General features: G+C 38.3%; 1 protein-coding gene and 7 non-coding genes across 12 annotated transcripts in view; 5 read left to right on the top strand and 3 right to left on the bottom strand.

Annotated features, from left to right (window-relative positions):
- LOC136831178 (uncharacterized) overlaps window positions 1-27,129 on the top strand; it is a 1,009,691-nt gene that overhangs the window by 46,868 nt on the left and 935,694 nt on the right. The window lies entirely within an intron of this gene.
- On the top strand, window positions 1,065-1,257 carry LOC136831866 (U2 spliceosomal RNA). Its single transcript, XR_010850999.1, has one exon. It is a non-coding gene; the product is annotated as a U2 spliceosomal RNA (small nuclear RNA).
- Window positions 4,231-4,423, top strand: LOC136831865 (U2 spliceosomal RNA). The gene has a single exon (XR_010850998.1). It is a non-coding gene; the product is annotated as a U2 spliceosomal RNA (small nuclear RNA).
- Window positions 6,354-6,546, top strand: LOC136831864 (U2 spliceosomal RNA). The gene has a single exon (XR_010850997.1). It is a non-coding gene; the product is annotated as a U2 spliceosomal RNA (small nuclear RNA).
- Window positions 18,560-18,752, top strand: LOC136831873 (U2 spliceosomal RNA). The gene has a single exon (XR_010851006.1). It is a non-coding gene; the product is annotated as a U2 spliceosomal RNA (small nuclear RNA).
- On the bottom strand, window positions 23,213-23,405 carry LOC136831863 (U2 spliceosomal RNA). The gene has a single exon (XR_010850996.1). It is a non-coding gene; the product is annotated as a U2 spliceosomal RNA (small nuclear RNA).
- On the bottom strand, window positions 24,783-24,975 carry LOC136831862 (U2 spliceosomal RNA). Its single transcript, XR_010850995.1, has one exon. It is a non-coding gene; the product is annotated as a U2 spliceosomal RNA (small nuclear RNA).
- LOC136831870 (U2 spliceosomal RNA) lies at window positions 26,345-26,537 on the bottom strand. Its single transcript, XR_010851003.1, has one exon. It is a non-coding gene; the product is annotated as a U2 spliceosomal RNA (small nuclear RNA).

The raw sequence follows: 27,129 nt of genomic DNA, 5'->3' as shown, positions 1-27,129 counted from the left end.
TCTTCAATGCGTTCCACTAGTATTTAGGGGTCCCAAATGCAGTATCTGCAAAATCAGTAGTAAGGCAAGGGAGTATCTACCATTTTTCTGTTTTGTATTTTTGTACATACTGCAGTCTTCCATTTTATGGCAGAATTCCTCTCCTGATTTCTTTCTGTGGATGCTCCCGCATATTCATATGGTTAGCTATTACATGAAAACTAACACACACACACACACACACACACACTGGTTGTTGGAATTTGTCCCTCGGTAAATTTACTAGTAAATTATTGTGGAAATGTTCGATCAGGTATTTCATATGATACAAAGTTCCTTGTGCATTCTCTTCAGAAAGTCAGCTGCATAAAACGACTTTTTGGTCATAAGTAGCATACCTGTTCATTGCAAATTGAACCCATATATATAAATCTTTTTGTTTGTTTGCTTTCCCGCAATCGATGGCGTGAAATGCTTCCATCTCCCTCCTCAAAATTGGAAAAAATATCCGTCTGTAAGACAAAGTCTTGAAAATTTTATAGAAAGGAATATTTGGGTCAAATTGTAAATCCATTATGATGAACATGAAAAAGAGAGATGAGTGATTTCTCACTGCCCACTGCTCTGCTGGTGTTTATTACCAAATATTCATCTGTTTACTTCAGTGGTCGCGCTGTTCACGATGATTTTTATATCGTAGTAGAATTAACTAATCTTCCCAATGTTATTAATGGAATAAGTAAGACTTTTACCTTTTCAATTTGAAGATTTGACTCTGATGTGGTGGTTTGAAAATGTAAACTGTTTTCCTCGTGCTTGGTCTAGGAGGTAATTCATGTACAAAGAGCATGCAGAGATTATTTTGAAGTATCTGTTATTTGGTAAAATATAGTGCTGTGGTTTACTCCAACGTTTAGCTAACTTCATTAAAACATGGGAATAATGGTATTTGTACCTTGATCATATGTTGTTACCCTAATATGGCTACTGTCATAATGGGAAGCATGCCGTTCTTACCCTCAGTTCCTCTTGTACGGTGGCAGCAGTGCTTGTCAGTAGGATAGGAGAGATGGTCAGTCACTGGTATCGCTTCTCGGCCTTTTGGCTAAGATCAAAGTGTAGTATCTGTTCTTATCAGCTTAATATCTGATACGATCCCCATGTGGGGTCTACGATATTAAACTGATTTTTGTGTCTTGGCGAAGTGCTAGGGGCTTGCTCCACCTTTGCCGCGGATCGGCCCGGTATTGCAGTACCTCCGGGATCGGTCCACTCCCCCAGGGGAGAAATTAAACATCATCTAAAAACATTTCAGAGATAATCTCTCTTCTTCGTCCCCATAGTCCCACCAGGCGCCTCCATCTGCATCACTCTCCTCCCTACATTTGTCTCATACCTTTTCAACACATGGCCATACCACTGCAGTCTTCGTTCATGGGCCTTCTGTGATAGTTGTATGACTTTAGTAGTTCCTCTTATCGTTCATTCGTGATCCTGTCCATTTTTGTTACTCCACACATCCACCTGAGCATTTTCATCTCTACTGCATATATATATATATATATATATATATATATATATATATATATATATATATATATATATATTATTATATATATTTATATATATATATAAGCGCTATATTCTATGTAGGAGCCAAAATACTTATATTTGTATTTTCAGTTGGGGTATTGACTATGCTGGATACCTTAGATTAGAATGTCAGCACTCAGTCTTGTGCCTGGCTCCTGTACTCTGATGAATAAAATTGGGTGGGCTGCTTTTACCCATAATTCGTCATTTTACATTACCAGGGAGGTCTTTCTTTATGCTGAATACTTCAAGATAGTAGTATCCTGCAATGGGAATGAGTTACTTTCAACTCTTTAAAAAAAAAATGTGAGTTTAAGAGCTGTGGTGAGGTGCAGAGTTGCCTTTTTTAGTTTTCTGTGATAGAAAACTATTGTGCCGGCTGTGTCAGTCCGTCCGCACTTTATTTTGTCCGTACTTTTTCTGTCCGCCCTCAGATCTTAAAAACTACTGAATCTAGAGGGCTGCAAATCGCTATGTTGATCATCCACCCTTCAGCCATCAAACATGACAAAGTTTTTATTTTATTTAAGGTTAAATTTATTCATAATCGTGCTTCTGGCAACTATATAGGATAGGCCACCACCTGGTCATGGTTAAAGTTTGGTGGGCCGCGCCTCATACAGCATTATATCAAGACCACTGAAAGATCTATTTTCAGCGTCCTTGATTATTCGCTGTAGAGGTTGTACAGAAAACTCTATTGCACCGAAGAAACTTCGGCGCATTTTTTACTTGTTTTTAATTGGATTTGATTGTGTTCTAAACTACTGTTTATAGAAAATAAGCGTATAGTAGCAATGAAACTTCTAACTAGCTTAAAGGGATCCTAGATTTGTTGTAACTGTGTAACAAATAAAACCGTTGGCCTGACACAACCTCTCAGGGGATGTCGTGCAGTGCATTACTACCCTAATACAGTTCAACTTGTATTTTGATATTTTACTTACATTTATTTAATCATTAATTTATTAATTTGTCCGTTTCTCTGATAACTGACCTCCTCTTTCTGTGTTTCTCATTACCTTCTGTTACTTCTTTCGAATGAACACCATACTCTTTGGAAGCGTGAATTTCAAGTCAGTGGTCTCTTAATTCTTTGTTGGGTGCCAACACACTGCGTTGTAAAAGTAGATAAAACGACAAATTGTTAAAAGAAAGAACATAACCTTTGCTTAGAATGATTCCTGGGACAATTATGGATACCTTTCTGAATAGCGTGCAAAGAAAATAATGGAAGTTCGGCAAATGTCTGAGAAGGGACTTGGTTGTAGTGACCAGAAAATGTAGGAAATGACCAGATATGCTCTCTCACCGGTGGATAACAAATCTGATCTAACTGGCGTACAGTAATGTGACATAGAGATGGGAGAACTGTCCTGTGTTGTTTTAAGCCTGGCTGCAAATGTTTTGGCCCATGGAATTTATTTTTGGCTTGGGAGCCCCGGCCAACCTGTGATCACTGTCTGGTCCCTTTGATATTGCAGAACTTTGTGGTCGAGTGTCCCATCTCTGTGAAATTGGGGTGCCAGTTGTGCCCAAAATGGGAAACGAAATTGAGATATTCCACCTTCTGGGCTCGTGAAACACTATTGCACAAGTTATTGCAGTTTCATGATGATTCTTCAATGCGTTCCACTAGTATTTAGGGGGTCCCAAATGCAGTATCTGCAAAATCAGTAGTTAGGCAAGGGAGTATCTACCATTTTTCTCAGTTTTGTATTTTTGTAGACACTGCAGTCTTCCATTTTATGGCAGAATTCCTCTCCTGATTTCTTTCTGTGGATGCTCCCGCGTATTCATATGGTTAGCTATTACATGAAAACTAACACACACACACACACACTGGATGTTGGAATTTGTCCCTCGGTAAATTTACTACTAAATTATTGTGGAAATGTTCGATCAGGTATTTCATATGATACAAAGTTCCTTGTGCATTCTCTTCAGAAAGTCAGCTGCATAAAACGACTTTTTGGTCGTAAGTAGCATACCTGTTCATTGCAAATTGAACCCATATATATAAATCTTTTTTTGTTTGTTTGCTTTCCCGCAATCGATGGCGTGAAATGCTTCCATCTCCCTCCTCAAAATTGGAAAAAATATCCGTTTGTAAGACAAAGTCTTGAAAATTTTATAGAAAGGAATATTTGGGTCAAATTGTAAATCCATTATGATGAACATGAAAAAGAAAGATGAGTGATTTCTCACTGCCCACTGGTCTGCTGGTGTTTATTACCAAATATTCATCTGTTTACTTCAGTGGTCGCGCTGTTCAAGATGATTTTTGTATCGTAGTAGAATTAACTAATCTTCCCAATGTTATTAATGGAATAAGTAAGACTTTTACCTTTTCAATTTGAAGATTTGACTCTGATGTGGTGGTTTGAAAATGTAAACTGTTTTCCTCGTGCTTGGTCTAGGAGGTAATTCATGTACAACGAGTATCTGTTATTTGGTAAAATATAGTGCTGTGGTTTACTCCAACGTTTAGCTAACTTCATTAAAACATGGGAATAATGGTATTTGTACCTTGATCATATGTTGTTACCCTAATATGGCTACTGTTATAACGGGAAGCATGCCGTTCTTATCCTCAGTTACTCTTGCACGGTGGGAGCAGTGCTTGTCAGTAGGATAGGAGAGATGGCCAGTGCTGGTATCGCTTCTCGGCCTTTTGGCTAAGATCAAAGTGTAGTATCTGTTCTTATCAGCTTAATATCTGATACGATCCCCATGTGGGGTCTACGATATTAAACTGATTTTTGTGTCTTGGCGAAGTGCTAGGGGCTTGCTCCACCTTTGCCGCGGATCGGCCCGGTATTGCAGTACCTCCGGGATCGGTCCACTCCCCTCGGGGAGAAATTTAACATCATCTAAAAACATTTCAGAGATAATCTCTCTTCTTCGTCCCCATAGTTATCCCAAAGTTACTCCGTAAATAAAATGAGTACAAGACCAATCTGCCCCTCCATTTTCCCCCTCTCAGGTAATTCGTAGATTCCAAAAAAATAACCACCTGTGAGGACGTGAGCAGATTTTGATTTGGATCTCCCAAGATATTGTGTTGTATACATAATTCATGTGGGTGTTGTACTGTATTAATGTCAGTACAAAATTATTACAAAAAATTACAACACGTATTTAATGCAAATATGTATTATACATTAATGGGTGTGAAAGATTTAGCTTACATTAATGAATATTTACACTATTTTTACAGTATTAACCCACAGCACTAATGATTTATGATAAGGCGTTTAACAGGGTCCACAGACCAGTATTATGAGAGATCTTGCGTCACTGTGTTCATCCTGTTAAGCATGTAAAGCTAATTAAAATGGTCCATGAACGAAGTAAAAGCAGAGTTTGTTGAAGGAGTCTTGTCAAATGAATTTGCCATAAGTAGTAGGGTGCCACAAGGGACATTTGTTTCACAGTACTTCATAAAGTGTTATAATAATGTACTGTTACATCCAAATATTGCCTACAGCAGTGATGACAACAATAACATGCAGGTTATTTTTAAGCTGGAGATCAGATACAGATGTAGATTTCAGTTACACTGCACAGTAGTAGAACTTCCAGTGACCTTCCAACCTTTTTTCAAGCAGCTTTCTTCCTATAGTGGCAACATCAGCCAGACCTCTCCCTCTAATGAAACCAAACTGCTGTTTACCAGTCTTTACAGTTTCATGTAATCTGTCATCATGTCTTCTTTGTAAAAAATTCAACAGATGTTCTGTCAGCTTGATTACCCCACTCTATAGTCTCCCTTTTGCTCAAACACATTTGCCATCTGACTTAATTCTTAATTATTTGCTAATACTTCCTCTTCCAGTCCCTGATTGCCCTTAACAATTCCAATATCCATGCTTCCTCCTCAACACCAAGTAACTCCAGTATTTCAGTTTGCACCTCTGATGGACCTTTTTTTTTTCCAGCTTTCTCCACCTCCCCCAGATATCTTTTGCCCCATTTTTAAAAGACAATAGATACGATCTATAGCAGTAAAGAAGGCTTGAAGTTAAAGAGGAAATGTTTTTTTATAAACTTTACACTCAGTAAGTGCACAACCAAAATGTTTCAAATGAGTGTATACAGGTAGTCACATCATTTTACCCATTGTGTTGTTTGCAAAGGTTAGCTTGAGTAAATTGTTGATTCCTTGGTAGCAAATAATCGATTACTTCATTACACCTTTCGATATAGTAATTGTGATCATATTTTCGAGTGTCCTCACTACTTAGGTTGAGCCAACTTTCTGATGGCACGGGCCCTTGCTCTTCAGCAGCCCGTAAAAACGTTGCCCTGTTGGGTTTTAGATAATAAGTACTAGGCGTACTGCTTAAATTCACCCATGATCCGTTGAGGAATGTTTCAAAAATTAATGTACTCAGCTCACCTGAACGATCTTGAAAAGACCCATAAAGATGTAAAAGGTCTTAATTTCAGAAAAAATGTAGGATAAAGTATATTAGTAAGATAGTTTTATAGGTTTGATCTAGTTCTTGAAAGAGGCATCTCACAGCGAAATACTGAACAGATCTGCGTGCAGATGAGCAGGCTAAGATTCTTGTTCGGAAATCTCGTGGTTTTTCTTATCAGTGATATGCTCTTTTTTTTTTTATTAAGGCAAGAGAATAATGTGTAATAAACTTTGACTTTTGTAACATTAACACCGCCTGTGTTGTTCTGGGAAGCATGTCATTCTTACCCTCAGTTACATTTGTACAGTGGGAGCAGTGCTTGTCAGTAGGATAGGAGAGATGGCCAGTGCTGGTATCGCTTCTCGGCCTTTTGGCTAAGATCAAAGTGTAGTATCTGTTCTTATCAGCTTAATATCTGATACGATCCCCATGTGGGGTCTACGATATTAAACTGATTTTTGTGTCTTGGCGAAGTGCTAGGGGCTTGCTCCACCTTTGCCGCGGATCGGCCCGGTATTGCAGTACCTCCGGGATCGGTCCACTCCCCTCGGGGAGAAATATAAAATCATCAACAAATGAAGATCTCTCTCTCTCTCTCTCTCTCTCTCTCTCTCTCTCTCTCTAATGTAAGTTCATTGAATACTGCTCATATTCTGTTATGCTTCTCAACTTACTTAGGTTATATTTCTGTATTGAACTTTCTTGAAGCTGATTGGTTTATGATGGTAAAGAATCCAGGGATTTTGGAGTACAGGGACCATTGCAGAGAAGAATCCTCTAAAGCATTATGCAACAGAAAACATGTCGACTTGTAGGGAGACTTTGTGCCTAATTTAGTAATAAACCCAAAATGAAGCAGGTGCATGCTGCAGTGAGCTTCCTTAATTGGTATATTATTCGTCTTGTCAGCCCCAGCTGTAGAGCAGTAATATTGAGTGGGTTCTCCAAAGCTATGCAACAGTAAACTTGTCAGCTTGCATGAGTATGTGTACCTATTTATTAGTGCAGTAGGTTCATGCTGCAATAGAGCTTTCATGATAGGTAATATGTGTCTTCAACTCCACCAGTAGTACAGTAATATTACTCCCTCACTGGTCTGAGCTGACAGTGGTTTATGATTCTGACCAGCCTACTCCACAGACTCAACTTTGGGCATACTATCCATTTGGGATACATGTAGAGAACATTTCTTTTATACTTTTTACTCTGACATTTTTCTTGTATATCTTACGAGGCAGTGTGCTTTATTTTATAGTTTACGTTCTCTCTTGTTGGGATGGGGAGCTGTTGATGCGATGCTGAATCGCCATTTGCATTGTTGTACTAAATGGCAAACGTGGAGATTGAATAAATAAGGTATGCCTATGACAGTGGCTCTAGCCTCTTTTTCTCCTGTTTCCAGTGTGTGATGTGAACGACTTAATAATTTGAACTTTTTTCACCGGTGGGCTGTTTGTCCAAGTAAGAGACGACTCCAGAGAACAGTTAAGCTGCCTTTGCTGTGTCCATCCTTTGCCATGTTTATCACAACGAAACAGACTGCATTTTCAGAAAACTCCCACATCATCAGCTCCTTCATATACTTCCACGAAAGGCTCATTAACAATGTGTAGACATCCATGTTGCATAAACACCGTGTTCCTCCCCATCTTACACAACTCGTTTTCGTGATACTGAGACCCTGTTATTCTAGCGTCTCTGCTTCCCATGTAGCCAAGACTTTTGAAGTTTCCCTCTCCCGTGTTCATCTCTTACATTTCACAGTAAATGCATAACCAAAAAAAAATCTTTTTATACACTTCACAGTAAGTCCATGGCCAAATAAATTCATTCTATACACTTCACAGTAAGTACATAACCAAAAAAATTCGAATGAGTGTGCTCAGGCAGTCATAGCTCCTTTATAAACAGTAATGGGTTCCTTGTGGAGTTTTCAAAGGTTAATTCAGTGTGAATAAATTGTTGATTTCTCAGTAACTTAATCCCAATAAGTAAACGGATTACTTCATTACACTTTTTGATATGCTAAGTATTAGTTATATTTTCAGATGTCTGGTGAAATCGTTCCATTTTCCCATGGGGCTTTAGATGTTAAGCACTAGACGCATTTGGTGAAGTCGTTCCATTGCCCCATGGGCTTTAGATATTAAGCACTAGACGCACAGCTTAATTCAGCCATGATCTGTTGAGAAATGCCCTTAAAATTAATGTACTGAGTCCAGTTGAACGATCTGGAAAAAGCCCACGAAGGTGTAATTCCAAAAACAAAAATTGTAGGTCAGTGCACATAATTAAGGCAGTATTATTGGCTCGATCTAGTCTGTGGAAGAGGTACCACACAGTGAAACACTTAATAGTAGATTTGATCGCATATGAATGTGGCCTAAGAAGAGTATGAAAATCTTGTGATTTTTGTTTGCCAGTTATCTGCTATTTGTATTAAGACAAGGGTTTAATATGTACTGAACATCGATCATTCTTACCCTCAGTTACAATTGGACGGTGGGAGCAGTGCTTGTCAGTAGGATAGGAGAGGAGAGATGGCCACGGGCCCACATACCTACATTGACTACAATGCATAAAATTATAAATTGAATAAATTATTGTAAGAGGATCAACCCTCTCAATATCATATAAAATCATTACAAAAATTAATTCTAAGCCAACCAACTAAGGTAAACTCAGCAATAATAAAGTAATGCAAAAATGAATAAAGTAATCATGTAAGCATGTGTATGGAAATAAAATTATATGAATGCCTATAATAAACATTCAAAGAAAAACTTGACTATAGTCAATTACTTCAATGTCAATAATCAGTGCAGTAGAAATATATATATATCAATAATTCCCATTAGTAAGCAAATAAATGCAAAAAAACATGATAATGCATCATAGTGCTAAACACAAACAAGACACGTGTATATATATATATATATATATATATATATATATATATATATATATATATATATATATATATATATATATATATATATATATATATATAAATATATATATATATATATATATATGAAATACTCAAAATAAATGCAGAAAAAAAATAAATGCAAAGTAAATAATATATCAAATGCCTATTACTCTCTGGACACCAATCATGATAACTTAGTAAAAATACACATATCATAAACACTGTAATTGTTATCAAAAGAAATCATAGATTGTAAATGAAAAAAAAAAATCAATCATCAAAATGTTCAAGTGCAAGTCAATGGAAAACATTATTACTATTTAGGAAGGATTCTGTCCATCATGTCTTTGATTATGGTAAGCTTATTCAATATTAATTTCCTGACAAGTATAGAGGAAATGAAAGCAAATAGTACCAAAAGAATGACATATATGAATGACATGATAGGAGAAATCTCGGTCTTATATGTATGAAAGAAAGTATGAACCTCTTCTAGCTTTGTAAATGTCTCCAATTCCAGTTCTGAAAGTTGAAATTCGTTAATAGCTTCAAACTGATGTACACTTTTAGTGAAATTCAAACTGTACGTCGTGAAGACTGTAGGTTTGTAATACAAATTATGTAGAATGACCAATTCACAAGCAGATGAAAATGAGTGCACATTCATGAAAACTATTTCTGTTTTGTTTGACTTACAGTCAATCTTAGCATTCAATCTGTTTGCTGAGAACACAAAAATTTCATCATCAATGATCTGAGCCTTGAAATTTTCTGTAAACGGTAGGTACTTACAATGGTTCTTACCATTCTTGTTGTTTACAAGATCATCTAGACAATGAAGAGCACTCAAGGAACATATGCATCATCATTAAGCAGGACACATTCCCTGAACTCATGTTCGGGAATTTCGGTCACTAGGAACGAATCATGCTGCAAGGCAAAGTGTCGAACTGTTCCTTCTAGTACAATGGACTTATTATCTACTACCATTGGGAATGGATAGACTGACATCAATGAGTTGATGTCTTGATTATTGAAAGGGATCACTAGGATTATTTGATTAGCTACTACTTTCACTGTGATCATGCCATAATAGTCCACTATATTTTCTACTAGTGGCTTCAAGTGGTTGTTCACAACACATTTCTGAATAATGGCTTCAATTTCACTAGGGGTTATCAGAAAAGGCGACAGCAGGTTTTTACCTGCCATCATGATCGCATTGAGTAATTCCTTGTATTCCAGAAGGAAATTACTTGCTTCTATGAGCAGTTGTTCCATCATTTCTGTTTGATGGATTCTAGCAATTTCTGATGAAATGTTATGGAGTGCACTATTCACAAATTCTTTCAGCATTGTGATCATTTTCTGATTTTGATTGACATTTCCTATTACTTTATTATAGACAGTGCCCTGCTCAGAAGCCCAATTTTCAAGTTGAGCCACTCTTTCCTTTAGCTTTTCAACATTACCATCTGTCGCCACTCCGAAAAGATTGTGTAAAGCGACGCCTATAAAGGGTATGAGTGATCGCTTTACTACTTTCCTTGGCATAACACTATCAATGTCTCTCTGCAACTTGGAGAGCATGTCGTACAAATTTCTATCTTGGACACTGTGTAATCCTGCCTGGATCTGATTGCTCAGCTGGACTAACTGCTCTCTCTGGTCGATAATGGACTCCGTCCGGATCTTAACAATGGCTAGGTCCTGTATCATCTTAACCTTGCCATGTTCCTTGATGATGGCTCCCTTCCTTAGTTGTACGAGTGAGTTCACAAATTGACTCACTGCCAACCACCAAACAATCCATTTGCTGAAATAATGTTATTAAAAAGTAAAAATCTTATCAACTACATTTGTTTACCATTGCACTTGCCATTACCTTCTTCTCAAATTATACCTTGGGGTCATTGAAGATTCTATTTTATCTGAATTTTCTATCTTATCTTTATTAGACAAATCTGTCAACTGGGTAGACGACCAAGGTTCTGAATGAACTACTTTAATGTGGTTCCAATGTACAATAGATTCTCTCAAGGTAATCTCATGCATTAACTTGAATTTATTCAACTTCAAAACTTCTAAAACTCTATATGGACCTTTGAATTTGGGAGAGACCTTTGTATTAGGTCCTTCAAGAATAGAATTTCGTACATAAACTTGTTGTCCTACCTTTAACGAGGGTATGGTGGACCTTTTATTGTAATACTTACTAGATTTTTTATGTAACTCCTTTAACCTAGTCCTGGTAACCTTAATGGTCTCAAACGTACGTCTTGTTTTCCAAGCAATATAGTCCTCATAGTTGTATGTACGTCTGGGTGGTGTGGCATCATCCAAAAGTGAATTTGGCATTCTCTTTTGGTAGCCATACAATAGGAAATGAGGAGTTTCTCCTATTGATTCATTTACTGTGTTGTTTAGAGTAAATTGTATGTCTTCGAGAGTCAAATCCCAATCTTCAGTGTTTGGTGTTACCAATGTTTTCAGAACATCCTTTATTTTGCAATTTGTTCTTTCTACTGCTCCATTTGAGCTTGGCTTATGTGCTGCTATTTGACATTTCTGTATCTCATAAAAGTCACACAGTTTCTTTAGAATGTCACTAGTAAATTCAGCAGCATTGTCTGAGAGCAAAACTTGAGGACATGAATGTCTGGTTATGATTCTAGACTTAAAGGCTTCTGCCACCGTCGATACTTCTCTGTTTCTGGTTGGCACAATTTCTACGTATCTGGTCAAATAGTCAATGAAAACTAAAATCTGTTCATTTCCTCTGATGGTGTTCGGAAATGGACCTAAAAAATCCATTGTGATTACTTGAAAAGGATTTAATTCTGAAGGATACATTTCCAGAGGAGCCTTGACGTTGACATTCCTTTTATGTACATTACATATGGTGCAGTTCTGAACAAATCGACTAGCATCTTCACTACATCGAGGCCAAAAATAGTTTCTAGTGATTGTTCTACATGTTTTCTTAATTCCAGGATGTCCTGATAACTTGTATGAATGGGTTAGTTCTAAGACGTCCTGTATCAGTGTATTAGGAATATACAAACGTGAACAAGCATTTGGTTCGTCTGAAGTTTTGTACAATAATCCATCTATCAATTGAAACTGAATTTTCCTCACCTTGCAAGAGGTTACCAATTACTTCCCTTATTCTAGAATCCCTTTGTTGTTCCTGACGAACTTTGTCTAAATCTAGGTCTGTGATTTGACAACTGAAGGCAAAATTATGAGTGGTAATTTGTTTCTCGTTCTATTCTTGTGATCTAGATAAGGCGTCAGCTAATGTGTTATATCTACCAGGTATGTATCTAAATTCTGGGGCAAATTCTAATACACTAACGAACCATCTATTGAACTTCATATTATTGGTAAAAGCCCTTTTCTTGAAAAGATCACAAATGGGTTTATGATCTGTAAGAACATTAATTTTATGTCCTAGCAAAATGTGCCTAAATTTCTGTAATCCCCAGACTAAGGCCAAACATTCTCTTTCTGTTGTACTGTAATTTCTTTCAGCTGCATTCAAAACTCTACTGGCATAGTATACAGTCCTCATCCTTGTTTTATCCTTTTTGCATCAAGACAGCACCTAGTCCGGTACTTGAAGCATCACAGGCTAAGTAGAATTCCTTCTCGAAGTCTGGATAAACTAGGATAGGATCTGTTATCAACATATCCTTTAGTGTTTTGAACACTGTTTCCTGTTCATCTTTCCACTCATAGTTAGCATCTTTCCTAGTTAACTCAGTTAATGGTTTTGCTATTGTAGCAAATCCCTTTATGAAAGGTCGATAATACCCTACCATACCTAGGAATCTTCCTAGTGCCTTCAAATTTCTTGGGGCTGGATAGTCCACAATAGCTTTAATCTTTCCTTCTTGCATTTTCAAACCATGTTCACTGATATGTCCTAGATATTCTAGAGATTTCTTCATGAACTGACATTTCTTAATTTTTACCTTTAATACTAATTCTATTGTCTTGAAATGACTCTCTACATCCTTACTAGCAATTATTACATCGGCAAGATAAACCGATACGTCTTCAACATCTCCTAAGATTTGCAGCATTAAACGTACAAACGTTAAAGGAGCCGAAGTAAGACCAAACGGCATTACCTCGAATTGCAAATGTTCTTTGTGAGTACTGAATGCCGTGAGATGCTTGGATTCTTCATCGAGAGGAACTTGCCAATATCCACTTAGTAAATCGAGGCTAGAAAAAACCTTGGCACCTCCTAATTGAGCTAACATGTCACTAATGACTGGCATTGGCATTCGATCAGGGACGGTGTGGGAATTCAATTTCCTGTAATCGATTACCATTCTCCAACTACCGTCTTTCTTTGGAACTAACAGTAAAGGTGAATTATAAGGTGACTTAGAAGGAATTACGACTCCATCTTCCTTCATCTCCTCAACCATCTCGTCTACGATGGGTCTTTGACTTATTGGGAGTTTGTAGTTAGGTACATAAAAGGGTCTAGCACCATCTTCTATGATTATTTTGTGCTGCAGGACATCTGTCCTTCCTAACTTATCTCCTGTTACTGCTACAACATTCCGATATTTCTCTAATATCTGTATTAACCTGTCCCTACAATGAGGAAAATCTGTATTATTTACTTCCCCTTCTAATTTAACTCTTGTGTCAGCTACAGAGACAAATGCTTTTTCACTTATGGTTAGTAAAGGGTTAGTAATCACAATTCCCTTACAGAATTCTATGCCGGCATGCAATTCTAGTCTCTTGTCAGAATAATTATACACATAAGTCGTGCAATGTCCACCATTAAGTCTTACTAGGGAATTGTCCATTTTCACAAAGTCTGGTAAGTCTTCATTAACTAATAATACATCTGTATCACCTAGGTTTTTATCGGTTACAATTCTAAGACAAACCTTTGTCAGACCTTGTGGATGCAGCATAACACTATCGTTTAATTTAAACTTTACAAGATTATCATCGGCAGTACTAACTAAGCAGATTTCTTCTGCATTCTGTACATCGGCAGTGTAACAGACATCAGTAGCATCTGAACTTTCATCTTGTGGTATCACAGAACCTATCTCTGTCATTTTCAGGTTGCCTAACAGCAACACCTCATTGAGATACTTCTCTTCCGTATCTTCTCCTATTATTAGGTGACTACAATCTATTAGCGTGTCAGGATCGTCAGGTTGGGAAAAGAACTAAGTTCTTCGGAGGTATCTACTTGTTGTGCACTTGAGTCATCAGGTTCATACCTGCTATCTGAGAATTCCTCCTGAGTGTCTTCTAGGCTTTGAAAAGCAGTTTGACTATCTTCTCCTATTTCTTCTATCATTGAATTTCTACACACTGTCCTACCCTGGTTAGCATTAAATTCCATTTCTATCTGTTGGGTGTCTACTTCTTCAGATGAGGTTGTCTCAGGTAAAGTGATCAAGTTTATCTGAAACTGTTCCTCTTCTTCAAGAAAGCAAACATTTCCTCTGTCAATTTCCTTGATAGTTATTCTTCCATTGCTACAATCTAGTGTAATTCCACATCTTTTCATAGCCTGGAAGGAAAATAGAGCTTGAGCTGGAAAATATTTCTCTTCCAACACCACAAACTCTTCCCTGAATTTCTTATTTAGAATTTTTATCTCTAAATTGACATTGCCTAGAGCCCTTATTTGCTTTCCAGCAATCCCCTTTATGGTCCTATAGGATTTTCTCATTTGGGAAAGCTCACAACCTATATGTTCTGTTAAAGTGCCTTTATCTATGATACTTACAGTACTGCCTGTATCCATCAATATGGAACTCAGTACACCTTTTAAGTGTACTTGTATGATAGGCAACTCTTCCTGACACGTATTAAAATTCTTTACAGAAAACACTATTTCATTACTTCGAGTAATGTCTATTGGGGATACATCCTTATTCAATGTCACTATTTCTTTCTGTAAGGATGGACCTTTCTGCTGTGCTCTCTGTGATTGTCACTGAGAATCCCCTTGATTTGGGTTACTGGGTGAGGTATTCTGATTATTAGGCTGAGTATTGTGGTTATTTTGAGACCCCTGAGAATTTCCCAGTCTGTTGTACCAACAGTTCTGGATCAAATGTCCTATCCTATTGCAATTCGAACACCATTTGTTTCTTCTACAATTCTGTGTTGTATGGTTGGAATAACCACAATTTCCACAATTTTGTCTCTGCCTATTTGACTGTGGTCTATTATTCCCTGAATTTTGGCCTTGACTAGCTCCCCTCTGTCCAGGAGTCCTGTTATTTCCACTGTTACTTCCATTGGTTCCAGTGGTATTCCCATTGTTACCTCTATTTGGCGGCCTACCTTGATTGTTTCTGTTTGATTGATTAAATCTCCTATTGTTGTTCCCACCGTTTCTATCAGACGAATTTCTGTTTCCCTGATGCCTAGACCTAGCTTGCCCTGATTGGTTTCTACTGGACTGGTTGCTATTATTTCTTGGGCTTCCACTAGCTACGGTTCCCGTAAAATCTGCACTACTACTTGATGAATTCTGTTTTACTTTCCTTTCTATGTACATCAAGGTTTGTACAATTCCATCATTTGGCTTCCTATCGTAGTACTTCTTTAAGGCTACTCTTTCTTCCTTACCCAAAGCATCGTAGATTGACCCTAATGACATATATCTAAGTACCTTGGATATACTAGCTAAATCTGTTTCATCATCATCAAAGTCATCCTTCCTTCCAATAATAATTCCTACATTTTTCATATCTGTCGTCACTCTATCTATAGCTTCTTCGACTCTAGTTGCTAACACTAAGTGATTACCATCATATTTCTGATGATGGAAAGTTCCTATGTTGTACCATGGTTCTTTCTGTGCTTCTGGTTGCCAAAACTGTAAGCACTGTTTCTTGAATTCGTTAAACAGAGTAATTTTCTAAAAAGTACTGAATGAAGAACTGTATGTGCATCACCATGTTCCATACTAACATACAAGAGTGCTTCATCTATTTTCTTTCTCTCATCTGTGATACCGGCAGCTGAAATTCTGCTTTCTGTGTCTGCCAACCATCGATTTACACTATATTCTTCTATTCTACTTTTATCTACATTACTTGGGTCTACAGTTCCACAAAATCTAGTGGCTTGGGTGATTACTGCGGCTTGAGCCATGATGTAGCGTCTAGGTACAGTCGAATTTGTTGGGTTAGTGGTTACAACGGAAGTGTTAGGCGCACTAGTTATCGGTAAACTAAGTGGGGGACCCTGACTATGAGAACGTCTGGATCTAGTATCACTAGGATTAATTTGTCTAGAAAGTCGTTCAGGTACAGGCCTTAGGTTATATTGAGTCTGGTCTCCGCCCCTTGTCTGTTGCAGTTGGGAAATTACTTCATCCAAGGATTCATTCATGTCAACTAATAAAATATTCAATGATTCCAAGAGTGAAAAATGACTGAAAAAAAAAAATTTGAGAAGCAGGTAACTTACTTCAGTTTCATGTTTGCTGAGTTCTTAGTGACTGTATTCCACTTGACAATAGAAATTCAATTTTTCCCAACTCATTCCTTCATAGGACTCTCTCACAATCTGAAAAAGTCTGATATTAGTTTGGACTTATAACAGTTGTTTTGGTTCCACTGCAAAATGCTGCGTCAAGTGTATAACAAAAAATTATTATGATAGAATAATTTAAACAGAATTATCTCTATCACCAAGTGAACGAAAATTTCTATTTCGTAAAAAAAAATAACTAAATATTAAAAAAAGAAATTATTTCCTTCTTACAACAATAAGGAAATATTCAGATAATTATTCTTCAAAAAAAATAATTTATTTGAATTATTTACGTTTGAGAAAAAAAAATTATTTGCGCACTGCAGGGAAAAATAATTATGTTAAATTTTCACGCACACAAAAAAATTAATTATTCACAAAAAAAAAATTTTTTCTTGATAATTCCCCGATACTAGGAATGAATGATTACTGTTCAAATAGCTTCGTGTCGTCTTGCACTTGAAGATAGCGCTGAACGCACATGAGCGCAAATGTCGTCGGCATCCAGCGATAATCGGCACAGCTCGGCCGACTTCCAGTCCGTTACTCGCTGAATTTGTTGAAGAAAATTTGGAATTCCTTCCAAATTGTTGTTAGCGACAGTGGAAAATACCAGTGTCTTTTCTCCTGTTCATTGAAGACGCAACTTCCTCTCGGGAGGGTGGTTATCAGCGAAGGTCGTTGACTCCCACAACTGTATCGCCGTTCCGATTTCTTCACTATCATTTGTCGCCGTCGTTCGTCGCCGCTCTGGTACCGCTAATTTCCGCTAAGTCGCCTTTTTAGCGACCAAAAATTGTGGGAATTTCGTGTATTTAAGTCCGTATCGATAGAAAAGTTCACTGAACTGACGTAGATATTAGCGACTTTCATACGTCCGCCAGCACTGTTTGTTTTCGTCCGCTTCACTTGCTGCTATCGGCGATGAGTGGCCGCGAGTTGCCGATAATCTCGTAAATTTCGTTATACTTCTTATAAAAATCACCGCTGTTCTATGCTGTGATTATTACTGTTGTTCTTATTATTGTAATAGTTAATTATTAAACTGAATTTCTTGTTGATCTTATTGTTGCGAACGTTCGGAAACTTCAAACTGGGCAGGGGTTTACCGTTGTCAATTTTCACTCCGTGAAATATTTCTTTCTGCTTCGTCCCTTCTGCTCCCTTTTATTACTGTGTTTATGTTTCTAGTTGCTGAAGACCGTCTTGAAATTGTTTGCGCTTTTAATTTGAGAGTTAGTTATTAGCGCAATCACTCTCCACTCTCTGTAAATTTCTCTAGGGCCGTGAACATTTATTGTTTTTCAAATGTGCGCTGGGCGAAATCCTCCGAGACCGCTGCCACCACTTTTATGTTATGTTATGGGTTCCCAAATATGAATGACTCCGTTTCTGTCTGTTGATGTTTCACTTGGTAAGACCTGGGTATTGATGTTCTGCGATAGCCGATACCTTTGGTAACTCGTAGAAACGCAGTAAACTTGGTAATTATTCTTCTTACACTGTCTATCTTATTTCAGGAGGGGGTAAGGGATTCGCTGGGCACTTTCTTAGTTTTTATTCTTATAACACTATAATAGTTCACATGGCCAGCCACACTGGACTTAGAAATTTTTCTTGGTTTCAGAGAGGAGAGCGACACAGATCTTACCCAGAAGGGGTTCAAGTTAACTCTGTCTAAAAATTGATCAGAATGAGCTCTGGACCTATATGGAAGAAAACTCCTCCTCTTTGAGGAAGCCTACTTTAATCTTAATGGTTCAATTTCAACTCCCACTTTGGCAAAGGACAAATCAGGTCAATTTTGCTGACCTTTCATTTAATAATCACGCCTTTAGCTCCTCCTTACTTTCCCATATCTCAATATTGGTTGTTTAGTCTACAACTCGAAACTCCAGTTTACTTGGTCTCACAGCTCATCATTTCAAGTTTATCAACACCTCTCTCTCTCTCTCTCTCTCTCTCTCTCTCTCTCTCTCTCTCTCTCTCTCTCTCTCTCTCTCTCTCTCTTTCATGAATAACCATGATCAGTGAATTTCATACATTATTCACTGTAGTAATACTTTCAAATTCATTGCATAACAGTATCGCTTCTCGGCCTTTTGGCTAAGATCAAAGTGTAGTATCTGTTCTTATCAGCTTAATATCTGATACGATCCCCATGTGGGGTCTACGATATTAAACTGATTTTTGTGTCTTGGCGAAGTGCTAGGGGCTTGCTCCACCTTTGCCGTGGATCTGCCTGGTATTGCAGTGCCTCCGGGATCGGTCCACTCCCCCAGGGGAGAAATATAAAATCATATAACAAATAAGATTTCTCTCTCTCTCTCTCTCTCTCTCTCTCTCTCTCTCTCTCTCTCTCTCTCTCTCTCTCTCTCTCTCATATGTTTAAGCATATTGAAAACTATATTCTATTTTGCTTCTAACTTTGTCGTAGGCTGTGTTCTTTTGTCTTAGGTTATATTCCTTGGGATTGACATTTTTTGAAATGTCGTTTTTTGTGGTGACATACAATCTAGGAATATTGGAGGATGGAGCATTGTACTGAGGGTTTTCAAAAGCATTATAGAAAAGTAAACACGTCGAATTGACTGAGATCGTGTGACTAACATATTAATAAACAGACGCATATCGGGGCATACCATCCATTTGGGTACTTGTAGAGAGAGAATGATTCGTTTTATGCTTTTGACTCCAACTTATTTTTCATGTGAGAAAATGATGTTTTTACCTTATGTGTATGTCCTTGTCAGAATTCTTTTTACTGTGTGCCCTTGTCCAGATGGTGTGAATCGCCGTTATAAATAATTTTTACTATATCCGGCTGATATTCTCTTGTATGGTATTGTGTTTGTTTTCTGTTTTTGCCTTATGTCATCTACAGTAAGCAGAGATGAAAGCACTAGGCTGTATGGGAACAAGTTTGTGTAAACTAAATGTTTCGGCTGTACATGATGGCCACGTGTGCGTTAGCCTAGCTGTTGAGGTATGAGTGTGGTTTTCTTCTTCTTGTGAAGAAAATAAGGAATGATCTCTTGAGGGGATGAATAATTTTGTGAAGTAGTGGAAGATGCAAGAGGCCGATAGATTACATGGACAGTTCGTTAGGGGCGGCCATAAGCCTATTCGGTCTTTTCCTTTTTCCTCCATTGTCTGATAAGGTAAATCCTTGCTCGCTCTTCTGCTCAGCCTTCTTATGCTCCCTATGTGGTTCAGGAGAAAAATAAAATGTAATCGAGAAATATATTTTTATTGGTTGGAAGCAACGGGCCGCCAGCCATGTCCCACACGCCTGTATACGGGGAGTCACCTCCGCAGGTACCCACACAGAGTCAATTGGGACCATGAATGTTACACCTTGCCAATCCATGGCTCCCACACCCATCTGCTACGCTGAGCAGTACCAGATAGTCGAACCTATGGGGCCGTACCAAGTGGCCCAGCCCATGGGAGGCACTGCGTGTAGCGTGTCTTCTCAAACACAATAGCACTCCCAGTGCTTGTAGAAAGAGGCATCACTCAATTAAGGAGCTCAGGGAAACGTGGTAGCAAGGCCAAGGTGGCGTGTAGCGTGTCGTCATACAGGGTAGCACTCCCAGTGCTAAGGTAGAGGGAGAAAAATTCTCTTGGCACTTAATCATGTGGCTCAGGGAAAACTTGGTGGCTTTTTGGTGCACATAGCGTGTCTACGAAACAGGGTAGCACTGTGAGTGCGAAGGTAGAAAGAGGCAGCACATGGCACTCAATCTTGGAGGGTGGCTCATGTGAGCGGTTGGCACTCAAAGGTGCATAAGTAGGTAGGCTCTCAAAACAAGGTTGTCTTGGAAGGACAGAGGTGGCACTTCCCCAAAGTGCAGAGTAGGGGCACACGAAGGTGCGTAAGGTGTTTCCTTAGAAACATAATATTGTCCCACAACACTTAAAATGGCACTCTTAAGGTGCTTAATAGAGGGTGTTAGAACACTACAGGTTCCGTAGAATGTAAGGTGCTGCAAAGGGCATACTGTTTAAACATTTATTTATAATCCTAAGGCATAAACAGTGATCTCACGCACGAGACACCAACTCACTACAACTCGAGTTAATTCAGCATGGACTGCTTGTATCCAGCATTAATGGTGCAAAAGAATTGTTTAGGCAAGTACAAACTCACTTTGGCTAGTCACAATAGGTTTGTGCACAATCATCCACTTGTAATTGTGTAAAATAGTAGTTTGTATATATATATTTTTAATATATTTTTCAGTATATATCAATATACCACCCAAAGGTTAAAATAACACTGTTCTCGTAAGTAAAAGGTAAAGGTTTTAGCTGGAAGCAAAGTAAGATACCAACAAATCCAGCATCCCTGCTGTTGGGGAAGATCGCAGTCTCTCTTGCTCTCTCACATAGTGATCGACCTTTTACAGTTTCTCTCGCAAGAGGGAAGGTGTCAGTTTTGGTTTCGGTATGTAGCCTGCCCTCTGGACTGCCCAAGCTGCCCTTTGTCTGTTGGTCTGCTCTGCAGACAGAGAACTTGGTGTGTCTTAGGGCCAAGGGTCTGTGCCACTCCCCACCTCACTCAACCATCTTCCAGCTCGAATTCTGTGTTTGTAGGGTGGAGACCTAACACTCATTAGTGCAAGGGGCTAGAGACCTTACACTCATTAGTGAAAGGGGGGAGGGTGGAGACCTAATACTCATTAGTGCAAGGGGCTAGAGACCTTACACTCATAGGTGAAAGGGGGTAGGGTGGAGACCTAACACTCATTAGTGCAAGGGCCTATAGACCTTACACTCATTGGTGCAAGGGGGTAGGGTGGAGACCTTACACTCATTAGTGACTGATCAACCATGACAAGTTCAGTTATTGTGTGGGTGTCCTGCTTATCCTGTCCCTCTCAGTCAACTGCCTTCCTGAAAATTTAAACATTTTACGTATTTCTTTGGAAATTAGTGGAGGAAGTTTATATATGCCTTGACTGATATTCATATTCTTCCAAAGACTTTATTTTTGTAAAACAGACTCCATGACATTTCTTCCAGTGAATTATTAGATTAAACTATCATTTTCGCCCATGCCCAGGTGCCTATGTGTTTTTCAGCAACATGATACACATATTTGTGTAAAATATGAGTGAGGTCTGGGTCTTCCAAATACTCTGGTACCCACAAAAACCTAGCTGAAAGTCCTACAGTATCCTGCACTATTCTCCCAGGGATTGTGTGAGGCAGTGCTTAAGGTTCTTTGCAGCGTCCCTTTGGCCCCTAGCTGCAACCCCTTTCATTCCTTTTACTGTACCTCTGTTCATATTTTCTTTCTTCCGTCTTACTTTCCACCCTCTCCTAAAAATTGTTTCATAGTGCAACTGCGAGGTTTTCTTCATGTTACACCTTTCAAGTCATCTTATGCTGAATGACCTCATAGGTCCCAGCACTTGGCCTTTTGGTCAGAATTCTGTATTCCATTCCATTCCAGGGATTGTGTGAAGTACATGTTCAAGTCATCTCTCTCTCTCCTTTATTATCTCACGAGTTTAGGAAACGTTCCATAATTTGCTCAGTTAACTTTTGTCACAGTTCCCCCTCGACCCGACTCTCAATATCCTCCTTAAATTTTTTTTTCCAAATCAAATCAACAAAAGCCGTCAGAAGGGAACTGTTATATTCAAAAAACTATTGCGGCGCTGAATAATCGTGATGGGTTCCGACACTTGGTCTTCAAGACCTAAATTTCATAATCAATCAGTCAATCACAAACTATTGCACAGTATGTCTCAACAAAAATATCTTAATCTGTGTAACTTCTTCCTTGTTTAGAAACCAGTTTGTTCATCTATAAGCTCGCTATCAATTTTTTTTAACAGCCTATCTAGAATAAGCATACAGAATATTGTCATCGCAGCTATAGTCAGTGTGATGCCCTTGTAGTGACCATATTTCTCTGCAATGGGTGTTTGGGGTTCATTTTGCTTTTTGTGAATTCTGTTCAGTAACATAAATGTAATATTTCAAAATCATCATAGTATACTGGGTACGTTTGTGTTATATAATATACAGTTGTAGGTGTTAAGTTTTGCAATGTATTTCGCACTGCATTAGATTTCTTTGTTGGTTGATGGACTGGCCCTGAACTACAGATATTATTGCTTTTGAATTTTATATGCTCAGTTTACTATCTGGAGAGTTGCCTTATAGGTTTCTCTTGTTTGGAATAGTGTGTAACATATATATATATATATATATATATATATATATATATATATATATATATGTGTGTGTGTGTGTGTGTGTGTGTGTGTGTGTGTGTGTGTTAAATGGCCCTTCCCAGGTCAAAAGGGCCATCTTTTATTGCTGCATCTGTTTTAAGAAGAACAGAATCAAACGTCTTACTTTTCCCAAGACGTCTCTGGTAGCGGTGGCCCCCTGGGTCAGCAAATTCCTTCTCCTTTGTCGTCGTCTCTCACCACGGCTTTGTAGTGACAAGCATATCCAAAAAAGCGAGAAGAATTTGAGAAGTTAAGAGGGCATTGTGCTGGCCTGGCAGTGGCACTTCTGCTGCAAATGCATATATATATACACACACACACACACACCTGAAATGGAGAAAGTAACTGTCATGCACTTGGAGTATTTAGATACAAAAAGCGGGAGAGTAGACACACCAAAGTTAGGGACAACTGTGAGGATGAAGAAGAGAGATGAGTGAGAGATTTGTCTCTTAATTTTTGTTAGATGATGTTTAATTTCTCCCCTTGGGGAGTGGACCGATCCCGGAGGTACTGCAATACCGGGCCGATCCGCGGCAAAGGTGGAGCAAGCCCCTAGCACTTCGCCAAGACACAAAAATCAGTTTAATATCGTAGACCCCACATGGGGATCGTATCAGATATTAAGCTGATAAGAACAGATACTACACTTTGATCTTAGCCAAAAGGCCGAGAAGCGATACCTACATCGGCCATCTCTCCAAACCTGCACGCAGGTACTGCTACAACCGCGTGCTCCAAAGTGAGAGCAATAAAGGCATGCAGTATAGTAACAGGAGACATTTTGTTGAAGTATAGTATTAAGACTATTTATTGGCTTGACTACTTGCAGTAAACAACAAGACACAAACACAACAGAGACAGTTCCACAGCAGGTTTGGACAACATCCAATCAAGATATACATATACTGTAATACCCAACACAAGATGATCAGCGTGCTCTAAACTACTGGAAAATACCTTTAGTGTCTCGATCAACTTATAATCCTGTTGTGTGTGATCCTACTAAATTCATGCAATACTGTATTATTCTTATTTTCGCGTTTATGCCTCTCCCTGCACTGTAACGGCATCACAATTTTACTACTGCCATCACCACCGTTGTCATCTTTATTTAACCGTTAACTGATTAAAATCACCACCAAGTTATTTCTAATGCCATAGCTTCGTCACTTTGTGGCTTACAGTGAATGCTATTCAGCTGTTCAGTAACGTATGCTAAAACTATCACTATCATCATTCAAATGAATAGCATCTATAATTATGTATTTGTTTTCCTTACATTGTGTTGAATGTGCTTTCTCTTATTTATATGGAGTATGTAAAGTGGAGTACAGTATACCACCTCTAACTAAAAATGTGGAGATCAAATAACGTAAATCTACAAAAGTAGCTTCGTTTTTTATGTGCGTGCATATCCAGTTTACAGGTACAGCAGAGAGATAAAATGCTATCTCTTATTAGTCATATTAGTACAAAGAGGAAAAACTAGACAATGGTCACTGCTATATTCACATCTTAAATTGTTGAACAGTGGATGAACCCCATGTGCAGAAATGTAGACATTTGCTACTTCAGACACCTACGCAGATGGCGTATCTGGTAAGCATCGAGCAAATCCCCCCACCCCCAAAACCCCCAAGTAGTCAATCAACTGAAACTAAAAACAGAACATTATTAATTAACAAATACAAAACAATAAGTCTGAGTCAAAAGCATGAAACGAATCATCTTCTCTACACGTATCCCAAATGGATGGTATGCCTCGAGAAGCATATGTTTATTAATAATATCATATTTTCATAATAAAATCACAACCTTAGTCAATTCGACATGCATACTGTTGCATAATGCTTTCGAAGGCCCTCAGTACAATGCGCTACGTCCTCCAACACTCTTAGATTCTATGTTATCTTAAAAACCAATGTTTCAAGAAACGTCAGTACAAAGGAATACAACCTAAGACAAAGTTAGAAGGCAAATAGAATATAGTGTTCAATATTCGTAAATATAAGAGAGAAATCATATTTTTTTAGATGATGTTTAATTTCTCCCCTGGGGGAGTGGACCGATCCCGGAGGTACTGCAATACCGGGCCGATCCGCGGCAAAGGTGGAGCAAGCCCCTAGCACTTCGCCAAGACACAAAAATCAGTTTAATATCGTAGACCCCACATGGGGATCGTATCAGATATTAAGCTGATAAGAACAGATACTACACTTTGATCTTAGCCAAAAGGCCGAGAAGCGATACCTGCATCGGCCATCTCTCCAAACCTGCACGCAGGTACTGCTACAACCGCGTGCTCCAAAGTGAGAGCAATAAAGGCATGCAGTATAGTAACAGGAGACATTTTGTTGAAGTATAGTATTAAGACTATTTATTGGCTTGACTACTTGCAGTAAACAACAAGACACAAACACAACAGAGACAGTTCCACAGCAGGTTTGGACAACATCCAATCAAGATATACATATACTGTAATACCCAACACAAGATGATCAGCGTGCTCTAAACTACTGGAAAATACCTTTAGTGTCTCGATCAACTTACAATCCTGTTGTGTGTGATCCTACTAAATTCATGCAATACTGTATTATTCTTATTTTAGTTCGCGTTTATGCCTCTCCCTGCACTGTAACTGCATCACAATTTTACTACTGCCATCACCAGCGTTGTCATCTTTATTTAACCGTTAACTGATTAAAATCACCACCAAGTTATTTCTAATGCCATAGCTTCGTCACTGTGTGGCTTACAGTGAATGCTATTCAGCTGTTCAGTAACGTATGCTAAAACTATCACTATCATCATTCAAATGAATAGCATCTATAATTATGTATTTGTTTTCCTTACATTGTGTTGAATGTGCTTTCTCTTATTTATATGAAGTATGTAAAGTGGAGTACAGTATACCACTTCTAACTAAAAATGTGGAGATCAAATAACGTAAATCTACAAAAGTAGCTTCGTTTTTTATGTGCATATCCAGTTTACAGGTACAGCAGAGATAAAATGCTATCTCTTATTAGTCATATTAGTACAAAGGCGAAAAACTAGACAATGGTCACTGCTATATTCACATCTTAAATTGTTGAACAGTGGATGAACCCCATGTGCAGAAATGTAGACATTTGCTACTTCAGACACCTACGCAGATGGCGTATCTGGTAAGCATCGAGCAAATCCCCCACCCCAAAAACCCCAAGTAGTCAATCAACTGAAACTAAAAACAGAACATTATTAATTAACAAATACAAAACAATAAGTCTGAGTCAAACGCATGAAACGAATCACCTTCTCTACACGTATCCCAAATGGATGGTATGCCTCGAGAAGCATATGTTTATTAATAATATCATATTTTCATAATAAAATCACAACCTTAGTCAATTCGACATGCATACTGTTGCATAATGCTTTCGAAGGCCCTCAGTACAATGCGCTACGTCCTCCAACACTCTTAGATTCTATGTTATCTTAAAAACCAATGCTTCAAGAAACGTCAGTACAAAGGAATACAACCTAAGACAAAGTTAGAAGCCAAATAGAATATAGTGTTCAATATTCGTAAATATAAGAGAGAAATCATATTTTTTTTAGATGTTTAATTTCTCCCCTGGGAGTGGACCGATCCCGGAGGTACTGCAATACCGGGCCGATCCGCGGCAAAGGTGGAGCAAGCCCCTAGCACTTCGCCAAGACACAAAAATCAGTTTAATATCGTAGACCCCACATGGGGATCGTATCAGATATTAAGCTGATAAGAACAGATACTACACTTTGATCTTAGCCAAAAGGCCGAGAAGCGATACCGGATTTGACAATCTTTGGAGACCAAAAGACTTGTACTGCCGTTCACGTATGACAGTTGCTCAGAACCAGAAGGGCTTTTCGCATGTTCAGACGAAAATTTTTTATAGATGTATATCAGTTTATGACTACTGTTGCCATAAAACAAAGACCAGTGTTTAGCACACCTATTAAATTACTTAATTACTGTTTAAGGTTTGTGTGTTTCCTGTAGATACTGGTTTATTCTCAGTATATTCTAAGACCACGATGCCCTTCTTCCATGAAACTGTTGAAGATCGTCTCGTGAGTGAATGAATTTTGGTTTTTCAATGACTTCAAAGTTGTCTCGTCGTTATATAATTAGTTTTACTTCATTCTTCCGACATTGGAGATTGCAGTGGAATTGACAGTGTGCTGTTAAGTATGTAATGTATTTACCCTATTATGAATGAACTTCTCGAGACAACGTTCGCAAACACTGAATATGGACGCCATCTGTTGGCAGTTGAGTAAACCAACTGTCTGAGGATGTTCTTATACATTAAACTCAGAAACAAAGCTTATGGTTAAGTATATAATGGTGAGCGAATTGCAGGTGTAAAAGCGATTC

This window comes from Macrobrachium rosenbergii, chromosome 48, assembly GCF_040412425.1.
Source record: "Macrobrachium rosenbergii isolate ZJJX-2024 chromosome 48, ASM4041242v1, whole genome shotgun sequence".
In the NCBI taxonomy this organism is placed as follows: domain Eukaryota; kingdom Metazoa; phylum Arthropoda; class Malacostraca; order Decapoda; family Palaemonidae; genus Macrobrachium; species Macrobrachium rosenbergii.
The sequence above is the reverse complement of the archived record's forward strand: the minus strand, read 5'-3'. Positions and strand labels throughout refer to the sequence as shown.